General features: G+C 33.4%; 1 long non-coding RNA gene across 1 annotated transcript; it reads right to left on the bottom strand.

The window, feature by feature from the left end:
* Nucleotides 1-23,691: 23,691 nt before the first annotated feature.
* On the bottom strand, nucleotides 23,692-24,377 carry LOC120140150. Its single transcript, XR_005517702.1, has 3 exons — nucleotides 24,282-24,377; nucleotides 23,917-24,041; nucleotides 23,692-23,758 (listed from the first exon to the last, which is right to left on the bottom strand). It is a non-coding gene; the product is annotated as an uncharacterized LOC120140150 (long non-coding RNA).
* Nucleotides 24,378-26,797: the final 2,420 nt, after the last annotated feature.

The following is a 26,797-nucleotide window of genomic DNA, read 5'->3' as shown; positions in this document are numbered from 1 at the left end:
CTACAATAATAAATCAATCCATATTTTAAAATAAATCAATCCATACTAATAAATTATTTAAAATAAATCAATCCATATTTTAAAATAAATCAATCCATACTAATAAATTATTTAAAATAAATCAATCTATATTTTAAAATAAATCAATCCATACTAATAAATTATTTAAAATAAATTATTTTAAAATAAATCAATCTATATTTTATAATAAATTATTTTATAATAAATTATTTTATAATAAATTATTTTATAATAAATTATTTTATAAGAAATAATCTTATTAAATTATTTAAAATTATTTTAATAAATAATTATATTTTATAATTGTTATTAAAGACATAAAACCAAGTATGCACCAAGAAGAGCTCGCGCAGACGTTTGAAGGGCTTCTGTCTTCTAAAAAACAAACAGTCTAGGAAGCCTAATGTCTGCGCGTGATCTGCGCGATGCATACATAAGTGGTTTGAAGAGCTTACACAGTGAAAACAAACACCACCTAAGTTCACGGATAATAACAGTTCGCAAAGTAGTAATAAAAAGTAATGAAAAAAAACATAAATAAAACCCTAAACCCCAATATATATAAAGAAGAAAACAAAAAATACATATCATTTCATAATCAAAATGAAAACGAACTAAAAATAATAAAAACAAAACAAAGATAAAAAAACACAAAATAAATAAAGTAATAAAACGTACCATATACCATTTTGTTAACCTATGATTTACGAAATCATTGTTCAAGTAATGACGGAACTAGACAGGGATCAACAAGAATTTTCGTCCATGTCAATTAATTTTTTTAATGTTAATTAATATTAAAAACTTATATTTTTTAAAAATAAATAAAATAAATTTTATCAGGCCCCTAAATTGAAAAACAAATATTTCTAAGAAATAAAAAAAATATTTTGACCCTCCTCTAATAAATTTCTAGTTTCACCATGCGCTCAAGCATTTTCGAAAACTAAATTCTTCAAACCCTATTCAATCTGTTAAAACTCTAACTAGCAACTTTGACTGTAAATGAAAACTATTTTATTAATCCTATGCATTCAGACATTAGAAGAAACAAAAGAACTTATTCCATCTGATTTTCACTCAATTGTTTCGTACAGATTGAACCCAAAGAGACGCAAGGATCGAAATCCTTTCGTTTATTTCCAGAGTGAAAAGCCCCTTCTGATTAACTGAATCAAGTAAAAAAAATATTAATTGTTTCCTTTTTTACAAGTTAATGAATTCATTTAATTAACTTAATTTTACCTCATTTATACAAAGCACAATGACGGTCAACCTTTTATAATTGGATATTAGATAGATCTTATTTTATTTTCTAAAATATTTAATATAAAAACAAGTGTCTAAATTATATTTTTTTCTAAAGTGATGTCTAAACTTTTTTCCGCTCAATGCAACTATCTAATATTACAAACGTTATCACTTTAGGTGTCTCGGCCATAACGACAGTTAAAAAAACCTCTGTTAAGTGACACGTTTCACGTTATGATGATTTAAAAAAATTATAAAAAAACTTCAAAATTTATTATATATATATAAAAAAAACCCGAATTTATCTAAAATTAGGAAAAAAATCCCAAAGCCCTAAAAATAACAAATCCCTAACCCTAACCCTAATTCCATTATCAGCCACGACTACCGTCATCGATGTCGTCCTTACCATCTCCCTAGTCAAAAACGTCGTTGTCTTTGCTATCGAATTGGTTGTCGATAGGGGTGTTCAAAATTCAGTTTTAACCGAATTAACAGATCGAACCAAATTAATTCGGTTAATTCGGTCGGCCACCGAATTAGTTCGGTTGGGGAATGGATAATGATTTTTCGGATATTCGATTAACGGTTAATTCGGTTCGAAATCGGTTAATTAACCAAATTAACCTTTAAATATAATTATATGACTCAGCCGACCTAATGGCCTAATCCATTTAAAAGTTAAAACTCATTTAAAACCCAAATGGCCAAATCAATTTTAACTAATTAAAATAGTCTAAAAACTAAATGTAAACATTTCAATCTCATCTCATTCTCACGAGTGACCCGAGCTTTCATCAAACCCTCATTCCCTCTCCCTATCTCTCTCTCTCTAATCTCAGTTCTGCTCTCTCGATTCAGGTTAGCTTCCTAACTTCAAAATTCTAGATATTCTCTTTGATCAGTTTACTTCCCCCTAAAAATTTAATTACTTGTTTGATTTAGGGTTTGTGATTTGATATCATTTTGTGTTTGAGATTTTTGCTATTTTCTTTCATTTGTTTAATGTTTCTGGAATTTGCATGAATTTTTCCTATCTATTAGTTATCACTTGAATCATTATTACTATTTCGTTGAATCTCGTTTTTATTTGAAACATATGTTGATCGGTTAGTTTGATTTCATAAAAAAAACTCTTTTCTTTCATTTGTTTAATGTTTCTGTGTTTTTCACCCTTTCTGTGTTTAATTAAAAAATATTAAATTCGAAAATTCTAAAAAATTTCGGTTAATTCAAAAATTAACCGAAATTATTTGGTTCGGTTAACGGTTAAAGAATTTTTTTTTGGTTAATTTGGTTAAGGGTATTTCGGTTCGGTCGGCCACCGTTTTAACCGAATGAACACCCCTAGTTGTCGGGGCCCCGTGGAGTCACAATTTAGGGCAATGGACGTTCACGATTTAGGCCTCGTGTAGTTGTGTGGAGTCGAGATGGTCGTCCTTGTGGTTGGGTTAACTTAATTTTACCTCATTTATACAAACCACAATGACGGTCAACCTTTTATAATTGGATATTAGATAGATCTTATTTTATTTTCTAAAAGGTTTAATATAAAAACAAGTGTCTAAATTATACCTTTTTGTAAAGTGATGTATAAACTTTTTTCCGCTCAATCCAAGTACATAATAATACAAACGTTATCACTTTAGGTGTCTCGGCCATAATGACAGTTAAAAAAACCTCTGTTAAGTGACACGTTTCACGTTATGATAATTTAAAAAAATTATAAAAAAACTTCAAAATTTATTATATATATAAAAACCCCGAATTTATCTAAAATTAGGAAAAAAATCCCAAAGCCCTAAAAATAACAAATCCCTAACCCTAACCTTAATTCAATTATCGGCCACGGCTACCATCATCGATGTCGTCCTTACCATCTCCCTAGTCAAAAACATCGTTGTCTTTGCTATCGAATTGGTTGTCGATAGGGGTGTTCAAAATTCGGTTTTAGCCGAAATAACCGACCGAACCGAATTAATTCGGTTAATTCGGTCGGCCACCGAATTAGTTCGATCGGGGAACGATTAATGATTTTTCGGATATTCGATTAACGGTTAATTCGGTTCGAAATCGGTTAATTAACCGAATTAACCTTTAAATATAATTATATAACTCAGCCGGCCTAATGGCCTAATCCATTTAAAAGTTAAAACCCATTTAAAACCCAAATGGCCAAATCAATTTTAACTAATTAAAATAGTCTAAAAACTAAATGTAAACATTTCAATCTCATCTCATTCTCACGAGTGACCCGAGCTTTCATCAAACCCTCATTCCCTCTCTCTCTCTATCTCTCTCTAATCTCAGTTTTGCTCTATAGATTCAGGTTAGCTTCCTAACTTCAAAATTCTAGATATTCTCTTTGATTAGTTTACTTCCCCCTAAAAATTTTAATTGCTTGTTTGATTTAGGGTTTATGATTTGATATCATTTATGTGTTTGCGATTTTTGCTCTTTTCTTTCATTTGCATGAATTTTTCCTATCTATTAGTTATCACTCGAATCATTATTACTATTTCGTTGAATCTCGTTTTTATTTGAAACATATGTTGATCGGTTGGTTTGATTTCATAAAAGAACTCTTTCCTTTCATTTGTTTAATGTTTCTGTGTTTTTCACCCTTTCTGTTTTTAATTAAAAAAATATTAAATTCTAAAATTCTAAAAAATTTCAGTTAATTCGAAAATTAACCGAAATTATTTGGTTCGAATAATACTTTCTTAAAAAGGTTCGGTTCGGTTAACGGTTAAAGAAAAAAATTTGGTTAATTCGGTTAAGGGTATTTCGGTTCAGTCGGCCACCGTTTTAACCGAATGAACACCCCTAATTGTTGAGGCCCCGTGGAGTCACAATTTAGGGCCATAGGCCTCGTCTAGTTGTGTGGTATCGAGATGGTCATCCTTGTTGTTGGGTTAACTTAAATTTACCTCATTTATACAAAGCACAATGACGATAACATTTTATAATTGAATATTAGATAGATCTTATTTTATTTTCTAAAAGGTTTAATATAAAAACAAGTGTCTAAATTATACCTTTTTCTAAAGTGATGTCTAAACTTTTTTCCGCTCAATCCAAGTACCTAATATTACAAACGTTATCACTTTAGGTGTCTCGGCCATAACGACAGTTAAAAAAACCTCTGTTAAGTGACACGTTTCATGTTATGATAATTTAAAAAAATTATAAAAAAAACTTCAAAATTTATTATATATATAAAAAACCCGAATATATCTAAAATTAGGGGAAAAATCCCAAAGCCCTAAAAATAACAAATCCGTAACCCTAACCTTAATTCCATTATCGGCCACGGTTACCGTCATCGACGTTGTTCTTACCATCTCCCTAGTCAAAAACCTCGTTGTCTTTCCTATCGAATTGGTTGTCGATAGGATTGTTTAAAATTAGGTTTTAACCGAATTAATCGACCGAACCAAATTAATTCGGTTAATTCGGTCGGCCACCGAATTAGTTTGATCGGGAACGGTTAACGATTTTTCGGATATTCGATTAACGGTTAATTCGATTCGAAATCGGTTAATTAACCGAATTAACCTTTAATTATAATTATATAACTCATCCGGCCTAATGGCCTAATCCATTTAAAAGTTAAAACCCATTTAAAACCCAAATGGCCAAATCAATTTTAACTAATTAAAATAGTCTAAAAAGTAAATGTAAACATTTCAATCTCATCTCATTCTCACGAGTGACCCGAGCTTTCATCAAACCCTCATTCCCTCTCTCTCTCTATCTCTCTCTAATCTCAGTTTTCCTCTCTCGATTCAGGTTAGCTTCCTAACTTCAAAACTCTAGATATTATCTTTAATTAGTTTACTTCCCCCTAAAAATTTTAATTACTTGTTTGATTTAGGGTTTATGATTTGATATCATTTATGTGTTTGAGATTTGTTCTCTTTTCTTTCATTTGTTTAATGTTTCTAGAATTTGCATGAATTTTTCCTATCTATTACTTATCACTCGAATCATTATTACTATTTCGTTGAATCTCGATTTTATTTGAAACATATGTTGATTGGTTGGTTTGATTTTATAAAAAAAAACTATTTTCTTTCATTTGTTTAATGTTTCTGTGTTTGTCACCCTTTTTGTGTTTAATTAAAAAAAATTTAAATTCTAAAATTCTAAAAAATTTCGGTTAAATCGAAAATTAACCGAAATTTATTATGTTCGGTTAATACTTTCATAAAAAGGTTCGGTTCGGTTAACGGTTAAAGAAAAAAAATTTGGTTAATTTGGTTAAGGGTATTTCGGTTCGGTCGGCCACCGTTTTAACCGAATGAACACCCCTAGTTGTCGAGGCCTCCTGGAGTCACAATTTAGGGCGATGTACATTCACGATTTAGGCCTCCTGTAGTTGTGTGGAGTCAAGATGGTCGTCCTTGTTGTTGGGTTAACTTAATTTTACCTCATTTATACAAAGCACAATGACAGCCAACCTTTTATAATTGGATATTAGATAAATCTTATTTTATTTTCTAAAAGGTTTAATATAAAAACAAGTGTCTAAATTATACCTTTTTCTAAAGTGATGTCTAAACTTTTTTCCTCTCAAACGTTATCACTTTAGGTGTCTCGGCCATAACGACAGTTAAAAAAACATCTGTTAAGTGACACATTTCACGTTATGATAATTTAAAAAAATTATAAAAAAACTTCAAAATTTATTATATATATAAAAAAAACCCGAATTTATCTAAAATTAGGAAAAAATCCCAAAGCCCTAAAAATAACAAATCCCTAACCTTAACCTTAATTCCATTGCTGGCCACGACTACCGTCATCGATGTAGTCCTTACCATCTCCCTAGTCAAAAACGTCGTTGTCTTTGCTATCGAATTGGTTGTCAATAGGGGTGTTTAAAATTCGGTTTTAACCGAATTTACCGACCGAACCGAATTAATTCGGTTAATTTGGTCAGCCACCGAATTAGTTCGGTAGGCCACCGAATTAGTTCGGTCAGGGAACGGTTAATGTTTTTTTGAATATTCGATTAACGGTTAATTAGGTTCGAAATCGGTTAATTAACCGAATTAACCTTTAAATATAATTATATAACTCAGCCGTCCTAATGGCCTAATCCATTTAAAATTTAAAACCCATTTAAAACCCAAATGGCCAAATCAATTTTAACTAATTAAAATAGTCTAAAAACTAAATGTAAGCAATTCAATCTCATCTCATTCTCACGAGTGACCCGAGCTTTCATCAAACCCTTATTCCCTCTCTCTCTATCTCTCTCTAATCTCAGTTTTCCTCTCTCGATTTAGGTTAGCTTCCTAACTTCAAAATTCTAGGCATTCTCTTTGATTAGTTTACTTCCCCCTAAAAATTTTAATTACTTGTTTGATTTAGGGTTTGTGATTTGATATCATTTATGTGTTTGAGATTTTTGCTCTTTCTTTTATTTGTTTAATGTTTCTGGAATTTTGCATGAATTTTTCCTATCTATTAGTTATCACTCGAATCATTATTACAATTTCGTTGAATCTCATTTTTATTTGAAACATATGTTGATCAGTTGGTTTGATTTCATAAAAAAGTCTTTTCTTTCATTTGTTTAATGTTTCTATGTTTTTCACCCTTTCTGTGTTTAATTAAAAAAATATTAAATTCAAAAATTCTAAAAAATTTCAGTTAATTAAAAAATTATACGAAATTATTTGGTTCAGTTAATACTTTCTTAAAAAGGTTCAATTCGGTTAACGGTTAAAGAAATTTTTTTTTTGTTAATTCCGTTAAGGGTATTTCGGTTCGGTCGGCCACCGTTTTAACCGAATGAACACCCCTAATTGTCGAGGCCCCGTGGAGTCATAATTTAGGGCGATGGACGTTCACGATTTAGCCCTCGTCCAGTTGTGTGGTGTTGAGATGGTCGTCCTTGTTGTTGGGTTAACTTAATTTTACCTCATTTATACAAAGCACAATGACGGTCAACATTTTATAATTGGATATTAGATTGTTCTTATTTTATTTTCTAAAAGGTTTAATATAAAAACAAGTGTCTAAATTATACCTTTTTCTAAAGTGATGTCTAAACTTTTTTCCGCTCAATCCAAGTACCTAATATTACAAACGTTATCACTTTAGGTGTCTTGGCCATAACGACAGTTAAAAAAACTTCCGTTAAGTGGAACGTTTCACGTTATGATAATTTAAAAAAATTATAAAAAAAATTCAAAATTTATTATATATATAAAAAAACCCGAATTTATCTAAAATTAGGAAAAAAATCCCAAAGCCCTAAAAATAACAAATCCCTAACCCTAACCTTAATTCCATTATCGACCACGACTACCGGCATCGATGTCGTCCTTACCATCTCCCAGGTCAAAAACGTCGTTGTCTTTACTATCGAATTGGTTATCGATAGGGGTGTTCAAAATTCAGTTTTAGCCGAAATAACCGATCGAACCGAATTAATTCGGTTAATTCGGTCGACCACCGAATTAGTTCGATCGGGGAACGATTAATGATTTTTTGGATATTCGATTAACGGTTAATTCGGTTCGAAATCGGTTAATTAACCGAATTAACCTTTAAATATAATTATATAACTCAACCGGCCTAATGGCCTAATCCATTTAAAAGTTAAAACCCATTTAAAACCCAAATGGCCAAATCAATTTTAACTAATTAAAATAGTCTAAAAACTAAATGTAAACATTTCAATCTCATCTCATTCTCACGAGTGACCCGAGCTTTCATCAAACCCTCATTCCCTCTCTCTCTATATCTCTCTCTAATCACAGTTTTGCTCTATAGATTCAGGTTAGCTTCCTAACTTCAAAATTCTAGATATTCTCTTTGATTAGTTTACTTCCCCCTAAAAATTTTAATTGCTTGTTTGATTTAGGGTTTATGATTTGATATCATTTATGTGTTTGAGATTTTTGCTCTTTTCTTTCATTTGTTTAATATTTCTGGAATTTGCATGAATTTTTCCTATCTATTAGTTATCACTCGAATCATTATTACTATTTCGTTGAATCTCGTTTTTATTTGAAACATATGTTGATTGGTTGGTTTGATTTCATAAAAAAAACTCTTTTCTTTCATTTGTTTAATGTTTATGTGTTTTTCACCCTTTCTGTGTTTAATTAAATAAAATATTAAATTCTAAAATTCTAAAATTTTTTGGTTAATTCGAAAATTAACCGAAATTTATTAGGTTCGATTAATACTTTCATAAAAAGGTTCGGTTCGGTTAATGGTTAAAGAAACAAAATTTGGTTAATTCGGTTAAGAGTATTTCGGTTCGGTCGACCACCGTTTTAACCGAATGAACACCCCTAGTTGTCAAGGCCCCGTGGAGTCACAATTTAGGGCGATGTACATTCACAATTTCGGCCTCGTGTAGTTGTGTGGAGTCGAGATGGTCGTCCTTGTTGTTAGGTTAACTTAATTTTACCTCATTTATACAAAGCACAATGATAGTCAACCTTTTATAATTGGATATTAGATAGATCTTTTTTTTATTTTCTAAAAGGTTTAATATAAAAAGAAGTGTCTAAATTATACCTTTTTCTAAAGTGATGTCTAACCTTTTTTCCGCTCAAACGTTATCACTTTAGGTGTCTCGGCCATAACGACAGTTAAAAAATCATCTGTTAAGTGACACATTTCACGTTATGATAATTTAAAAAAATTATAAAAAAAACTTCAAAATTTATTATATATATAAAAAACCCGAATTTATCTAAAATTAGGAAAAAATCCAAAAGCCCTAAAAATAAAAAATCCCTAACCCTAACCTTAATTCCATTGTCGGCCACGGCTACCGTCATCAATGTAGTCCTTACCATCTCCCTAGTCAAAAACGTCGTTGTCTTTGCTATCGAATTGGTTGTCAATAGGGGTGTTCAAAATTCGGTTTTAACCGAATTAACCGACCGAACCAAATTAATACGGTTAATTCAGTCAGCCACCGAATTAGTTCGGTCAGCCACCGAATTAGTTCGGTCGGGGAACGGTTAATGATTTTTCGAATATTCGATTAACGGTTAATTAGGTTCGAAATCGGTCAATTAACCGAATTAACCTTTAAATATAATTATATAACTCAGCCGTCCTAATGGCCTAATCCATTTAAAAGTTAAAACCCATTTAAAATGGCCAAATCAATTTTAACTCATTAAAATAGTCTAAAATCTAAATGTAAACATTTCAATCTCATCTCATTCTCATGAGTGACCCGAGCTTTCATCAAACCCTCATTCCCTCCCTCTCTCTATCTCTTTTCTTTCATTTGTTTAATGTTTCTGTGTTCTTCACCCTTTCTTTGTTTAATTAAAAAAATATTAAATTTGAAAATTCTAAAAAATTTCGGTTAATTCGAAAATTAACCGAAATTATTTGGTTTGTTAATACTTTCATAAAAAGGTTCGGTTCGGTTAAAGAAAAAAATTTGGTTAATTCAGTTAAGGGTATTTCGGCTCGGTCGGCCACCGTTTTAACTGAATGAACACCCCTAATTGTCGAGGCCCCGTGGAGTTACAATTTAGGGCGATTGACGTTCTCGATTTTGGCCTTATCTAGTTGTGTGGTGTCGAGATGGTCGTCGTTGTTGTTGGGTTAACTTAATTTTACCTCATTTATACAAAGCACAATGACGATCAACATTTTATAATTGGATATTAGATAGATCTTATTTTATTTTCTAAAAGGTTTAATATAAAAACAAGTGTCTAAATTATTCCTTTTTCTAAAGTGATGTCTAACCTTTTTTCCGCTCAATCCAAGTACCTAATATTACAAACGTTATCACTTTAGGTGTCTCGGCCATAACGACAGTTAAAAAAACCTCTGTTAAGTGACACTTTTCACGTTATGATAATTTAAAAAAATTATTAAAAAACTTCAAAATTTATTATATATATAAAAAACCCGAATTTATCTAAAATTAGGAAAAAATCCCAAAGCCCTAAAAATAACAAATCCATAACCCTAACCTTAATTCCATTATCCGCCACGGCTACCATCATCGATGTCGTCCTTACCATCTCCCTAGTCAAAAACGTCATTGTCTTTGCTATCGAATTGGTTGTCAATAGGGGTGTTCAAAATTCGGTTTTAACCGAATTAACCGACCGAACCGAATTAATACGGTTAATTCGGTCATCCACCGAATTAGTTCGGTCGGCCACCGAATGAGTTTGGTCAGGGAACGGTTAATGATTTTTCGAATATTCGATTAACGGTTAATTAGGTTCAAAATCGGTTAATTAACCGAATTAACCTTTAAATATAATTATATAACTTAGCCGTCCTAATGGCCTAATCCATTTAAAAGTTAAAACCCATTTAAAATGGCCAAATCAATTTTAACTCATTAAAATAGTCTAAAAACTAAATGTAAACATTTCAATCTCATCTCATTCTCACGAGTGACCCGAGCTTTCATCAAACCCTCATTCCCTCTCTCTCTCTATCTCTCTCTAATCTCAGTTCTACTCTCTCGATTCAGGTTAGCTTTCTAACTTCAAAATTCTAGATATTCTCTTTGATTAGTTTACTTCCCCCTAAAAATTTTAATAACTTGTTTGATTTAGGGTTTGTGATTTGATATCATTTCTGTGTTTGAGATTTTTGCTCTTTTCTTTCATTTGTTTAATGTTTCTGGAATTTGCATGAATTTTTCCTATCTATTAGTTATCACTCGAATCATTATTACTATTTCGTTGAATCTCGTTTTTATTTGAAACATATGTTGATGGGTTGGTTTGATTTCATAAAAAAACTCTTTTCTTTCATTTGTTTAATGTTTCTGTGTTTTTCACCCTTTCTGTGTTTAATTAAAAAAAATATTAAATTTGAAAATTCTAAAAAATTTCGGTTAATTCGAAAATTAACCGAAATTATTTGGTTCGGTTAATACTTTCATAAAAAGGTTCAGTTCGGTTAAAGAAAAAAATTGGTTAATTCGGTTAAGGGTATTTCGACTCGGTCGGCCACCGTTTTAACCGAATGAACACCCCTAATTGTCGAGGCCCCGTGGAGTTACAATTTAGGGCGATTGACGTTCTCGATTTTGGCCTTATCTAGTTGTGTGGTGTCGAGATGGTCGTCCTTGTTGTTGGGTTAACTTAATTTTACCTCATTTATACAAAGCCCAATGACGATCAACATTTTATAATTGGATATTAGATAGATCTTATTTTATTTTCTAAAAGGTTTAATATAAAAACAAGTGTCTAAATTATACCTTTTTCTAAAGTGATGTCTAAACTTTTTTCCGCTCAATCCAAGTACCTAATATTACAAACATTATCACTTTAGGTGTCTCGGCTATAACGAAAGTTAAAAAAACCTCTGTTAAGTGACACTTTTCACGTTATGATAATTTAAAAAATTATAAAAAAAACTTTAAAATTTATTATTTATATAAAAAATCCGAATATATCTAAAATTAGGGAAAAAAATCCCAAAGCCCTAAAAATAACAAATCCCTAACCCTAACCTTAATTCCATTGTCGGCCACGACTACCGTCATCGATGTCGTCCTTACCATCTCCCTAGTCAAAAATGTCATTGTCTTTGCTATCGAATTGGTTGTCGATAGGGGTGTTCAAAATTCGGTTTTAACCGAATTATCCGACCGAACTGAATTAATTCGGTTAATTCGGTCGGGGAACGGTTAATGATTTTTCAGATATTCAATTAACGGTTAATTCGGTTCGAAATCGGTTAATTAACCGAATTAACCTTTAAATATAATTATATAACTCAGCCGACCTAATGGCCTAATCCATTTAAAAGTTAAATCCCATTTAAAAGCCAAATGGCCAAATCAATTTTAACTAATTAAAATAGTCTAAAAACTAAATGTAAACATTTCAATCTCATCTCATTCTCACGAGTGACCCGAGCTTTCATCAAACCCTCATTCCCTCTCTCTCTCTATCTCTCTCTAATCTCAGTTTTGCTCTCTAGATTCAGGTTAGCTTCCTAACTTCAAAATTCTAGATATTCTCTTTGATTAGTTTACTTCCCCCTAAAAAAATTAATTACTTGTTTGATTTAGGGTTTATGATTTAATATCATTTCTGTGTTTGAGATTTTTGCTCTTTTCTTTCATTTGTTTAATGTTTCTGGAATTTTGCATGAATTTTTCCTATCTATTAGTTATCACTCGAATCATTATTACTATTTCGTTGAATCTCGTTTTTATTTGAAACATATGTTGATCGGTTGGTTTGATTTCATAAAAAAACTCTTTTTTTCATTTGTTTAATGTTTTTGTGTTTTTCACCCTTTCTATGTTTAATTAAAAAAATATTAAATTCTATAATTCTAAAAATTTTTGGTTAATTCGAAAATTAATCGAAATTTAGTTGGTTCAGTTAATACTTTCATAAAAAAGTTCGGTTCGGTTAACGGTTAAAGAAAAAAATTTGGTTAATTCGATTAAGGGTATTTCAGTTCGGTCGACCACCGTTTTAATTGAATGAACACCCATAGTTGTCGAGGCCCCATGGAGTCACAAGGCGATTGACGTTCATGATTTAGGCCTCGTGTAGTTGTGTGGAGACGAGATGGTCGTCCTTGTTGTTGGGTAACTGGTTGCCGATAGAGGCGCGACTGGATGGAGGTTCAATCGACGAAAATGGTGGCGGCCGACATGGGTATAGGGATTAGATTTAGGCTTTTCAAATTTTGGGCTACGTTTTTAAAATTTTCAAAAATTTGGGTTTTTTTTAAATAGTTTAATTTTAAGTTTTTTATTTTAAATAAAATTACCAGAATATGATACGTGTCCCTTGACGGTGAAATTTAACGTCTGTTACATCCGAGGCACCTAAGTGGTAACAATTGTAACGCTAAGCACCTGGATTAATCGAAAAAAACGTTTAGGTACCACTTTAGGAAAAACGATATAATTTGGGAACTTATTTTTACATGAAGTCTTTTTAAAATGCTAAGTAGACTTTTGTTATTAGGATCAAAAAGAGCTAACGATAGAGGGATTAAATTATAGTGAATCGATGACATAAGTGTTCAAAATGTTATTTTTTGAAAATAGGTGACTAAAATTAGATGGGCTAAACATATAAGTGACCACCAGTGTTGTTTACCCTTATAAAAGCTTATGATAAACAAACATTCAGTTTTGACGAAGATGCATGCAGATCACCTCTCGTGTTTTTCTACTTCTATGATCTATCTGATATATTTTTCCATGTAATAAAAACAACGAGTTGCAAGCAAAGCTCTCCCCCTCCAAATTCATGAATCTAAGTTTCAAAATTTCCCACTCCAAAATCATGAAAGCACTTTTGAATCTTGGCTTCACAAAAATATTATCTGAAAACTCCAAATATGCGGCGAAGTGTTTTGGATAAATTGATGATTCATTCAAGATAAGGACATCCAGTACCACATTGTTATTTTAACAATGCCAGAAATATCTTTTGTAGACAGACAACAAGTTAAAACTCCAATATGTTTATATTCTCATTGTTAGAATCTTGTGTCTATTACAAGGCTTATTACTTTATTATTAGGGTAAAGTACACAAATGGTCCCCCGACTATAAGGTCTTACTTTATTGAGTCTCCCGATTATTTATATGTTCCAACTCATCCTTTAGACATCATAAAAATATGATTTTATCATATCAAGTGAGCATGTTAACGTTCAGCTCAGACGGCTTGGAACATATGAATAGCCTGATGGCTATGACTATTTTGTAACTTTTAATAGTATGAGGGCTCAACAAAGCAGCGCCACAAAGTTAGGGGACCATTTTGTAACTTTCAATAGTCGAGGGACTCAACAAAAAATGTCCTATTATCGATGGATCATTTCTGTACTTTACCCTTATTATTATTATCAATTCCTTTGCCCAATGTTGCTCTCATCGTTAACAAAGACTAACTTATTAATTTCAATCTCCTTGGTGGGTTGGAGCAAGAAAATGGAGCCTGGAAGCTACCCTTTTTCCCCCCCTCAATAAATACCAGTTACATGGCAATTCAAATCCCCGGGCATTGTTGCTTCATATTTCCATATCAAAAGCTTTGCCTATTTGCCTCATCTCCTGGTTTCAACAACCATGGAGAACTATGTTCCTTCCATAAATCTCCGTTTTTCTTGAAGTATTCATGTTTGACATTCTTATCCGACGTATTTTTCGACGAGTATGATTCTTCAAATACATGACGAAACTTAGAAAAATTGATGATACCCTTGTTGATTATATACTCAAGATGCAGAAGGTAAAGCAAGCAAGGCATTGGCTGGTTAACATGCCCCAATATTGGAAGCATATTTGAGGGAGAGAGTTACAATGGAGTCATGTTTGATGCAAACTTAGACTACATCCATATTCTGTTTTGAAAATCTTTCAAATTACAGGCATGATGAAACATTTATCTTTAAACACATACTGTATTATATTTATTCCAGATTAATAAAAAAAAAAAATTAGGACACTACTTTTTTTCTATTCCAAGCTTTGATTATTGATGGGAACGCCTTAATAAATAATTCTATCCTTTTTTGTTCGTTTCTGTGAATCTATTTTCTGATCAACGTTTTCAATTTTTTTATAATCATCAGCATTTATTTATTAATCAACTAAAATATTTTTTATTATCAAAGTTTGAGAACCTCAATTATCACTAGACATATTTCTTATTTTAATGACACTTTGGTGTGTTCTTGCTTACAACAATATTTTTTTTTTGTATTTTTTAAATTTAATTGATGTCTGATATGCATTAACATCATATTTTTATTATAAACTAAAATAATTTTTTTGTTATAGAATTTCTTATTAAATTTATTATTTTATATTTGCATAACTCACATGTTAAGTTTATATAATATTTTTTAATAACCATAGTTTAATTTAATTATTTAATAATTATTTTTTCATTTCTATTTTAAAAATTTAGATATCAAATACATTTTCTAATTTAAAAAAACGAAAATTATTTTCTAAAATCAAAAATAGAAAAATAAAAACAAAAAAAAATCTAAAACAACACGGACCCTAAAAGTTACAAGAAATTAATACTTTTATGAATTATTACATATTAATTTTAAATACTCATAAAATCATATGAAAAACATGTTCAAAAATCAATTATATTCAGAATTTCACACTAAAACAATATGATCAATATTTAATAAATGTTTAAATTTATTAAGAATTATTATTATCTAAACTTAATTATCATCATTGATATTATTATCTTATAGTACAAATAATATTAGTGGATAGTAATATATTTTTTCTTTTTAAAAAAACATATTTTATCATTACTATACATAAATATCATTATTAATAATAAATTTATTTAATACGACATGTATATTTTAACAAATTTCAACGATGAAATTTGTTTTAACAGTAACATTGACAGTATTGGAGCACAGAAAACATCATAACAATAATGACAAGAACGACCACGGACATCGATTGTGTGGATAAAATATATTTGAATAATTTTAAATAACTTAAAAAGTAATTTATAGGTATTAATATAATTTTAATTTAATTAAATTCAAAAGTTATGAATCACGTTTATCATTCTTAGATTTTTTAAGAAATTAAGTAAAATAAAAATATTATAAAGAAGTCGAGTTCAATTCTTTTACATGTGGGTCTAGAACTTCAACTTAACTTTTATAAAACTAATCATGTATAATAATTATAGGGTAAAATATACAAATAGTCCCCCAATTATAAAGTGATATTTTATTGAGTCACTCGACTATTAAAAGTTACAAAATGGTCATTCGACTATAGGGTGTTGCTTTACTGAGTCTCCTGACTATTAAAAGTTACAAAATGGTCACCCGACTATTTAGTATGTTCTAAACTCATACTTTTTTGTCAAGAAATTGCCTGTAGTCTGAACTGGATTTTAACCCGATGATTGAGATATGATAACATCTAATCCAATAATCTAAAAAAAAACTATCATATCTCAATCAACAAGTTAATATCTAGCTCAAACTTTTGTCAATTTTTTAATGGAAAAGAACGAGTTTGGAACAAACTAATTAGTCGGGAGACCATTTTGTAACTTTTAAAAGTCAGAGACTCAACAAAATAACGTCCTATAGTTAAACCATTTTGTAACTTTTAATAGTCGAATGACTCAACAAAGCATCACCCTATAGTCGAGGGACTATTTGTATACTTTACCATAATTTATAAACAAATTTTCTATAAATTCTTATTAAAAAACGTGAATTTTGATTTTTTATACTTAGCTTTTATTATTCTTTTATGCTCGAAAATTATTCATAATTACATTAAAAATCTATGGAAAAGGTATTGATTTTAAAGGTGAAAAGAGTGAACCAATATATATATATAAATAGTTATAGATTAATATATAAAGTTAAAAAAAAATCTCAGCAACGTATAAAAAATGCCAATGCAAAGCCCTCCGAGTTGCAAATTATAGATACAATGACACAATTACTCCTTAACTTTTGTAGATATATAATGACAAAGTTACTCCTTAACTTTTGTAGATATGGTCACTTTTCCCTCTATCCTTTTTTATGGAACATTTTAGCCCAATGTTTCATTTTGGAGTAAAATGTCTCTTGATTGGGTGAAAATAATTAGTTGACTAACGGTTAATGTTTCATGCTGACGTGGCGAGTCCATGTGTGATGCCACATAAACAATTTTTTTAAAAGTAAACTATAATTGTAATTAATTACATACACTTATAAAAATATATTTAAAAATAATTTAATTTTTTTGATGATGTGGCATCACATGTGGACCTGCTATGTCAATAGAAAGCGTTGAACATTAGTTAACTAGTGATTTTCATCCAATCAGGGGGCATTTTGCTCCAAAATAAAACGTTGGAGGCTAAAATACTCCCATAAAAGGATAGGGAGCAAAGTGAACATTTGTACAAACGTTAGGGGGTAATTTTATCATTATGCCCAAATTATAACATGACTTAATACAAAAATAAGTGCTCAATCTATGTCTCGAAAAATGTTTTAGTGCCTAAATATGTTTTTTGTTAAAAATATGTGTCTAACGTTTTCTCCGTTACTATTTTAGGTGTCTAGATGTCAACTACAGTTAAAAATTTCCGTTAAGTGAAACGTTGCTACCGTCGGTCGCCACCAACTCCGTTAATTAGCCGAACACTAATGACGTGTGACCGACCAACCACCTACGACCAAAACCCCCCATACTTTCGCAACCAATCAAACACCCAAAACGATGTAAATGAAAGATTTCTTTTTAGGAGTTTGAAACCCTTATATTTAGGAATTTGTAGATTTAGGTGGATTTGGTATTCGTTCGGTTGCGAAAGTATAGGGTTTTAGTTGTGGGTGGTTGCCCGATCCCACATCGTTGGGTGTTCGGCCGATTGACGGCGTTGATAGTGGCCGACGGTGACAAAGGGATTAAAATTATGGTTTTCAAAGTTTAGATTTTTTAAGATTTTAAAACAGTTTAGGTTTTTTTTCTAAAAAAGTATTTTTATTTTTTTATTTTAAATAAAAATTCTCAAAATTACCAGAACGTAACACGCGCCACTTAACGGAGATTTTTATCGGCGGTTAACGTTCGATCACCTAAAATGATAATATAGAAAACCCTAGTCATCTATTTTAACGAAAATTTCTTTAAGCACTAAAACGTTTTTTGAGAAATAATTTAAGCATTTATTTTTTGTTAAGCCTTATAATATACATGCATGCATGCAACTACATGCAGCTTGCGAGGACAACCTGCGGAGTATTATTACTCATCTTAGCATTATTGTTTGATGATAATTAATGCTCTTCAAGGCATTGATATACCATAATTAACCTTCCTTAATATAAGGGACGGAACCACCCTTAGTTTAGAGAGTGGATACGTGATTATCTGAAATTTAAATTTTATTGATTATTTTCACAATAAAATGCATTTCATGCCTACCTATACGAAAATATTGTGTTACTAATGCATTAGTGACTACCCTAAAAATATTTATGAATCCGCTATTATTTAATATCGAATTTTGCCAAAAATAACAAAATCTCGAAAATCGCTCTAAATTGAAATTCAAAATAAAATAAGTAATCTCCAAAAAATCCGGCCTAAATCGGATTTAAATTGACTTCCTAATTGACAATCGAAATATTACCATAAATAGTAAAAAATATCTAATTCTAGTGATTCGGAGGAGAAAACGATAGAATTTGAGGTTGAAAAAAAGGCCACATGTAGCTCAATGTGGAGAGCGTGCGCGTCGAAAAGAGCTTTCCGGATTGGGGTCTTATGCGCGATTCTGACACATGTAGCCAAAGTTATGGCCAAAAGACTGAAACATACTCAAAACAACCCCAATGAGGAACATGTCACAATCAATTCTCGCCTTTGCGCTGACATGCCAATTCATGGTATCCCAGCGCCATCAAGGTGCAATCTGACAGCTCAGCATCATCTGTCTCGGATCCCCCTGCATCAGTCACCCCGGGTTGGAAAGAACTCGTCCCCGAGTTCAGAGTAGTGTCATCAGAATCCACAAAACAATGACTCAGATGCTTCACATTAAAGACATCAGAAGTCTTCAAGTGGCTGGGAAGTCGCAACCTGTAAGCATTATCATTGATCTTCTACACGACCTCACAAGGTTCAATCTTCCGATCCTTAAGCTTATTATACTCACCAACAAGAAAACGATCACGAGTTAATACAGCCCAAACAAAATCACCAACATCAAAAAGTACCTGACGACGATGATTGTCGACCCGAGTCTTGTACTTGGTATTGCTCTCATGAATGGTTTGTTTCACCTGCTCATGGATACCCCGATGATACTTTGCCATCTCATCTGCTTTAGGACTGAAACAACCTATACGTGGAATAGGGGCTAAGTCCAACACCCCGGATGGGTTCTGACCATAGACAATCTCAAATGGGCTTAAACCTGTGGTTCTGTTTTTTGATATGTTGTAGGCAAATTCTGCCTGAGGCAATGCCAAATCCCACTGCTTCGGCTTCGTTCCTGCCAAACACCTCAAGAGGTTTCCCAAACTTCGGTTCACCACCTCGGTCTGGCCATCCGTCTGGGGGTGGTAGGCGCTACTGAAATTCAACTGCGTTCCAAGTTTCCCCCACAGGCTCTTCCAGAAATGACTGATGAACTTAGTATCACGATCTGAAGTGATGGATCGAGGAACACCATGTAAACGCACAATCTCCTTGAAATAGAGATGGGCAATCCGGTCAGCATCCATAGTCTTTCTGCAAGCTACAAAATGAGCCATCTTGGAAAACCTGTCAACCACAACAAAGATAGAATCCGAGGCCCCTTGGGTGCGGGGTAAGCCTAGTACAAAATCCATGCTGACGTCGAACCAAGGAGCTTCAGGAACAGGTAAGGGAGTGTACAAGCTCGCATTGGTAAGAACTCCCTTAGATCGCTGGCACACATAACAACGGTCCACATAATGGGCCATATCACTAGTCAACTTGGGCCAATAAAAGTCAGAAGAGATAAGGGCCAAGGTCTTATCTCGGCCAAAGTGTCCCTCATTATGGAGTTCACTTATAATTTGCTGCCTCAATGAAAAATCTGGAATGCACAACTGTAATCCACGAAACAGATACCCATTATGCAAAACAAAATCATGACGGTGACCCTCAGTTACCTCCTGAAATATCATTCCAAAGGAAGGATCAGCTGCATACATATCTGTGAACGTCTCAAAGCCTGCAACTTTAGTACTCATGGTGGTGAGAAGTAAGGTACAACGGCTCAGGGCATCTGCGACGCGGTTCAAACTCCCTGGTTGGTGCCTCAACGTAAAAGTGAATTCTTGCAAGTATGCCACCCACTTGGCATGACGTCTACTCAGCTTGTATTGTCCATTGATGTACTTCAAGGCCTCATGATCGGTAAACAGAATAAACTCCTTCTGTACTAGGTAGTGACGCCAATGCTTCAGGGACTGAACTATGGCATAGAACTCCAGATCATAAGTGGAATAATTTTTCTTTGATCCCGATAGTTTTTCACTGAAAAAAGCAACCGGACGACCTGCCTGACTCAGAACACCACCAATGCCAATGCCAGATGCATCACAATTTACCTCGAACACTTTGTCAAAATCTGGAAGTGCCAAAACTGGAGCCTCGGTCATCTTCTGCTTGACCAGTTAAAAACTGGCCTCTGCCTCCTCAGACCACTGGAAATCACGCCCCTTGAGGCACTCTGTGATAGGGGCGATCAGAGTACTGAAATTTCTAATGAATCGGAGGTAAAAAGACGCCAAGCCATGGAAACTTCGGATGTCATGTAAGGTTTTTGGTCTGGGCCACTCCAAGACTGCATCTACCTTTAACTGATCTGCATGAACACCATCAGTAGACACAACAAAACCAAGAAAAAGTCACAGAAGTAGTGAAGAAAGAACACTTCTTTTGATTGACAAACAAGCACTCCGTTTTCAGTATCTCAAAAACAGCACGGAGGTGATCGAAGTGTGAAGTCCATGTCGGACTATAAACGAGGATATTATCGAAGTAAACTACAACAAATTTCCCCATAAAAGGCCGCAAGACCTGATGCATAAATCTCATGAACGTACTGGGTGCATTGGATAGCCCGAAAGGTATGACCATCCACTCATACAACCCTTGTGGCGTTTTAAACGCCGTCTTCCACTCATCTCCAGGTCTTATTCTGATTTGGTGGTAACCACTCTTAAGGTCAATTTTTGAGAAGACCTTAGAACCAGATAGTTGATCCAACATATCATCTAGACGGGGAATTGGAAACCGGTACTTAACTGTAATTTTGTTGATCGCTCGGTTGTCAACACACATACGCCAAGAACCATCTTTCTTTGGCACTAACAGAGCAGGGACTGCACATGGGCTCATACTCTCTCGGATATAGCCCCTCTCCAACAACTCTTCCACCTGTCGCTGCAACTCTTCAGCCTCTTTGGGACTGAGGCGATATGTTGGTCGATTTGGCAAACTTGACCCAGGAACAAGGTCAATTTGATGCTGAATATCCCTCATAGGTGGTAGCCCAGGAGCAAGATCCTCTGGCATCAAGTTAGAGAATTCTGCTAGCAGCCGCTGCACTTCTACTGGTAAATCTGCATCCACGTCTACTGCATTGTTCTCGCAAGGTAGTAAGGCATAGACCACGTCGCCATGCTCAATCTCATCTAAAAACCTGGACATAGAAAGCAGAGTAGTATTATGGGTTACTGGGGTAGGAGTGAGTCCTTCCCGCCGGGGTGCCAACACAATCTTTTTTCCCTTGATGCTAAGGGAATATGTATTCTTCCGTCCATCATTAATGACACTGCGATCATACTGCCAGGGTCGACCCAACAATATATGACACGCATTCATAGACACAACATCACACCAGGCATTATCAAAATATTTTCTACCAATTGAAAAAGACACGAGGCATCGCCTATCAACTATTACCTCACTGCCTTTATTTAGCCATGACAGCTTGTATGGCTTAGGATGACGGTCCGTCTTCAACTGCAATTTTTGGACAACCTCCTCGGACACTACATTCTCACAACTGCCGCTGTCAATGATCATTTTGCAGACTTTATCTGCAACTGTGCAGGTCGTGTGGAAAATATTGGTTCTCAACCAATCGTCCCCTGAATCGCCCTTGGGAGTAAGTAGACTCTTGCGAATGACCAGAGTCTCATGACCATCTCCATTCAGCACATCATCAGTCTCATCATCGTCATACACGAGTTCGCCAATCTCCTCAGTCTCGTTTTCCGCGTTTTCCTCAATCAACAAATTTTTGCCCTTTTGACTAGCAGGCTTCCTGCAATCAGTCGTCCTATGCCCTTGTTCACCACAATGAAAACATCTAATAGTAGGGTTAGAATTACCCTGCGGTGGCTGTTGAGCAGGACGGAAATCCTGAGGATGAACTGGTCGACTGTTGTGATCGTTCCTGATCACTGGTCTCCTGTTTTGCTGTTTTTCAACAGCAAGTGCACGCTGGTAAGCTTCCGAAACACTCCACAGTGAATGAAGGCTGAGGACATCTTGTAAGGGCTGGCGTAAACCACCCAAATACCGCGCCACCATTTGCTCCTCCGTCTCAGATAAATCGTTCCAGGCGACCAATTGGTAAAACTCCTCCGTGTAATCATCGACTGATCGTGCGCCCTGCCTCAACGCATGAAGTCGTTGAAACAAGGTTTGTGTATAGCCGAAGGGAAGGTAGTGACCCTTCATCTTCTTCTTCATCTTCTCCCAATCAATGATCTTGGCCTTGCCTTGTCTTTCTCGTGAACGTCGCAACTGTTCCCACCACGCAGATGCTCTGCCCTTGAGTTTGATGGCGATCAGTTTCACTTTCACACGATCAGGAACTTATATTTTAAAAATACGCTCTACTTCATTAATCCAATCCACGAATCCCTCGGCATGTAACGTACCAGAAAACTCAGGGAGATCGACTCGAAAACCGAGGTCTCCATGACCATGACGCTCTTCTCAACCACGGTGTTCCCGGAATAGAGCACGATTGTGATATGGGTTTTCGAAAGCGGAATTGGTATCGTGATCAGAGGCCTCACGATCCTCGAAATCCTGCGCCGCCAGGCGCTGGGTTAATTCTGCGACTTGCCTCTGTAAATCCGCAATCATCACATCCTGAACGTTGCGATCACGGCGTTGGGCTTCCTCATTCAGAACCTGCTCACAACGACCACGACCACGACCTCCCGCCACTGAAACTGGTGAAATTTCTCAGGAAGATGTTGAAGCTCTGATACCAACTGACCCCATACAGAATAGTGATTATCCTGCAAGCGATCCAACAGATGATTCACAAGAGAAAATTCGCCCAAAAAAATCCAGAGAAAAAAGTCTCTAGAGTTTAATAAAATATTATAAAATCAAACAATATCAAAATCAGTCCACAAGCCGGACTGTTATAGCCAAAAATCGTCTTTATTCGAATTTTGCCAAAAATAGAAAAATCCCGAAAATCACTATAAATTGAAATTCGAAATAAAATAAGCAATCTCCAAAAAAATCCGGCCTAAATCGGATTTAAATTGACTTCCTAATTGACAATCGAAATATTACCATAAATAGTAAAAAATATCTAATTCTAGTGATTCGGAGGGGAAAACGGCAGAATTTGAGGTTGAAAAAAGGCCACATGTAGCTCAATGTGGAGAGCGTGCGCGTCGAAAAGAGCTTTCCGGGTTGGGGTCTTATGCGCGATTCTGACACCTGTAGTCAAAGTTATGGCCAAAAGACTGAAACATACTCAAAACGACCCCAATGAGGAACATGTCACAATCAATTCCCGCCTTTGAGCTGATCTGCCAATTCATGGTATCTCAGCGCCATCAAGATGCAATCTGACAGCTCAGCATCATCTGTCTCGGATCTCTGCATCAGTCACCCCGGGTTTTAAAATACATTTATCAGAAAACTCTTCTCTAGGGTTTCCACCTTAACCTGCTGTTAAAAAAACTATTAAAATGGAATCAATTCATTAAGCCATTAATTACTGCATGTACTAATACGTTTTTACAACGTTGAAAAAGGTACAGTATTGACTTGAGCACAGAAGGAAAAACAGTAGATAGAAAAGTAAAAAAAAGAGAGAAAAATATTACCATAGGCAATGGATTTCGATTGTTTGAAGTTTGTGCAGATGCTATATCTTGATTCAGTCTTCCTACTTTATGTTTTAGCTCTGGATGTACTTTGATGCATCCACTATAATTGATGCTTTGTTCATCTGCCATACATTTTCAAGTCATTTCATCCATGTATAGTTTGCATCAACTGACAAATATAAATAAGCATATATGATTGTCTAACAGATATTCCCCAGAAATCCAGTTAACACAAAGAATTATTAAAACTAATAGTAGATAAATATATAGCCTACATATATAGGCTAGCAGAATTCAAAGAAGAAACAAAGAGTGAATATGATGGATAATTAAAATGAAAGGCAATATGGAGGGAATTTTACAGCATGAGAATTAGTAATGGAACGAAGAAGATGCAGTTTCTCATGCAGTCCTGCTCTCTTGTGCTCCCTGGAAACCATTGATCTTTCTTCTACATGTATGCGTCAGTTTCTTTCACTACAATATATATAATATATAGATTGTATTGGCTTGCCCAGATTGCCTTTTTGTTAACATATTTTTCAATAATATTATTCTTATATTTCACGTAATAATCCTAACATTGTGGGAATAATAAACCTTAGTTTTGGCATTCTACTAATAGGTTACACCTTAACCACTTGGATTTACTTTCTGCAATACTAAAGCTATATATTTGATAAAAACTGAGTTGATGACTTCAGTAAAACGTAGGGAATGAATCCCCCAATATGCATATACTTTTTTCTTAAAGAATGTGCATGTTTGTTGAATTTTGTTTACGTAGCAATTTGATCATGTTGGTCGTTGATGGTTTACATTTTTTAATTTGGACGAAGAATCACACTCGATAAAAAATAATTGTTGATTGGTATTTTTTTTTAGAGATGGTTGATCATGAAGAATGAGATGAGGTGTGAATTGCATAAGGTTCCAATCCCCTTATCAGTCTTAGATAGAAGTATTTATAATGACTCTAATTAATAGTACCGAGCATAGGATAATCATGACTAGTTATAGGTAGATAAATCTAATAGTTTTATTCTAGTAAATTACTATCTTCTACTTGACGGGTAATCATACTCTTTTTCTTAGAAGTCAGAGATCCTTTAGTAACTCTGACAAACAGAGAATTGGAATTTTATGGCTTGTGTTAAAATAATTGTAAGGAGGAAAATTAAAAGGTATTTGGGGAAGCAAGAAAGGGGGAATCATGAGCTCGTGATGGAGAACACCGGGGGGGGGGGGGAACATCGAAAGAAGTGAAGGAGAAGCAACAAAAAGGAAACAAGGATACGTTTAATTTGGTTGTGATATTTGGAATGCCTCCAAAGACTCCTCACGGGCTATTTTTAGATTTCACTTTTGTCTCCGCATGATAAATTTAAGGGTAAACTATAAATTTAGTACCTAAACTATTAATTTTGATCCGTTTTAGTACCTAAATTTTCAATTTTTTTAAAATCATACATAAAATTTAGTTTTTGTTTCATTTTAATTCCCGCCGTTAAGTTTTGAAAAAAATTAAAGTCTAGTACAAAAACACGTATAGTACCTAAATCATACTTAAGTTTTGAAAAATATTAAAAATTTAGGTATTAAAACGAATCAAAACTGATAGTTTAAGTATTAAAAGCGTTAAGTTATTAACTACAGGCTATTGAAATGAAACAAAAGTAAACTTTAAGTATAATTTTGAAAAAAATAAAAATTTAAATATTAAAATGGATTAAAAATGATAGTTTAGGTACAAAATGTATAATTTATCCTAAGTTCAAATATAACTATGAAAACAAATAATTAAAATATGTTTATATATATTATTCTCCATCTCCCAACACCAGCTAGACGTCACCTCTTCCATCGTCTTTTAATTCTGTACACACGTGCCTTTCTCTACCTTCATATTTATCCTCACCTTATGGGTTTTTTAATTATGTCATCCAAAATGTTAGCTTAATTTATATAAATATTTCTTATTTATTAACTACGTACATATTTTATAGATATAATTTTTTTAAACTTAAATCTTTAATGAGAACAATAATTCCTTAAATTATTATTAGCTAAATGGGTTTATATTCCCTCCATAATTTATATACGAAACTCTTGTATGCAAGTAATCAATAATTGATGGCAATTCAAGAACACATATCTGAAGGTGTCACGAGATGTTATATATATTACATAAAATGGGATAATTTGTTGATTGTCGATATGGCTAATCGAGTTGAATTCATCATTGTCTGCATTACAGAGCAGGGACAAATGATGCATGTACTCGTTTATTCACATGTGTGTCCTCCCCCCCCCCCTTCATTTTCATTACAACAAAACTGTATTATCCTTGTATATACTCTGTCTCTTTCTCCTCCCCTCCACCAGTCCTTGCTCCTATTATCAGTTTTTAGAATATTCTCCATTTTCTTTTTTAACCAACTCCATGCATGTGAGACACTGATACACAGGCTTCAAAAGAATTGTTGTTGGATCTTGAAATCCCGAGTTTGAGACTATGAATACTAGGGGTTTGAACGTTTATTGTCAAATAATTAAGAGTTATCTTTGAACATATACTACTTTATACTTATCTCATATTAATAAAAAAAAAACAGTTTGACTGATGGGGTGTTTAGTTGCAAAAATGCTGGAGATTGAGAATATTATTTTTTTTGGATTTCATGTCACACCCCAATATGAGTTTAGATTTTTTCAGTTTAAAATATGTAAAATGTTATAAGGTTTGATTGACAAATAATTATTTTATCATATTATTATTTTATTAAGCATATTAAGGGCCACTCAATAATAGATATCTTTTATAGTAATGGGCAATTTATTTTAAAAGAAAAACGTGAATGAGGATAATAGAGTAGGT

The sequence above is a fragment of the Hibiscus syriacus genome, unplaced genomic scaffold, assembly GCF_006381635.1.
Source record: "Hibiscus syriacus cultivar Baekdansim isolate YM2019G1 unplaced genomic scaffold, ASM638163v2 tig00110782_pilon, whole genome shotgun sequence".
Lineage (NCBI taxonomy): Eukaryota > Viridiplantae > Streptophyta > Magnoliopsida > Malvales > Malvaceae > Hibiscus > Hibiscus syriacus.
The sequence above is the reverse complement of the archived record's forward strand: the minus strand, read 5'-3'. Positions and strand labels throughout refer to the sequence as shown.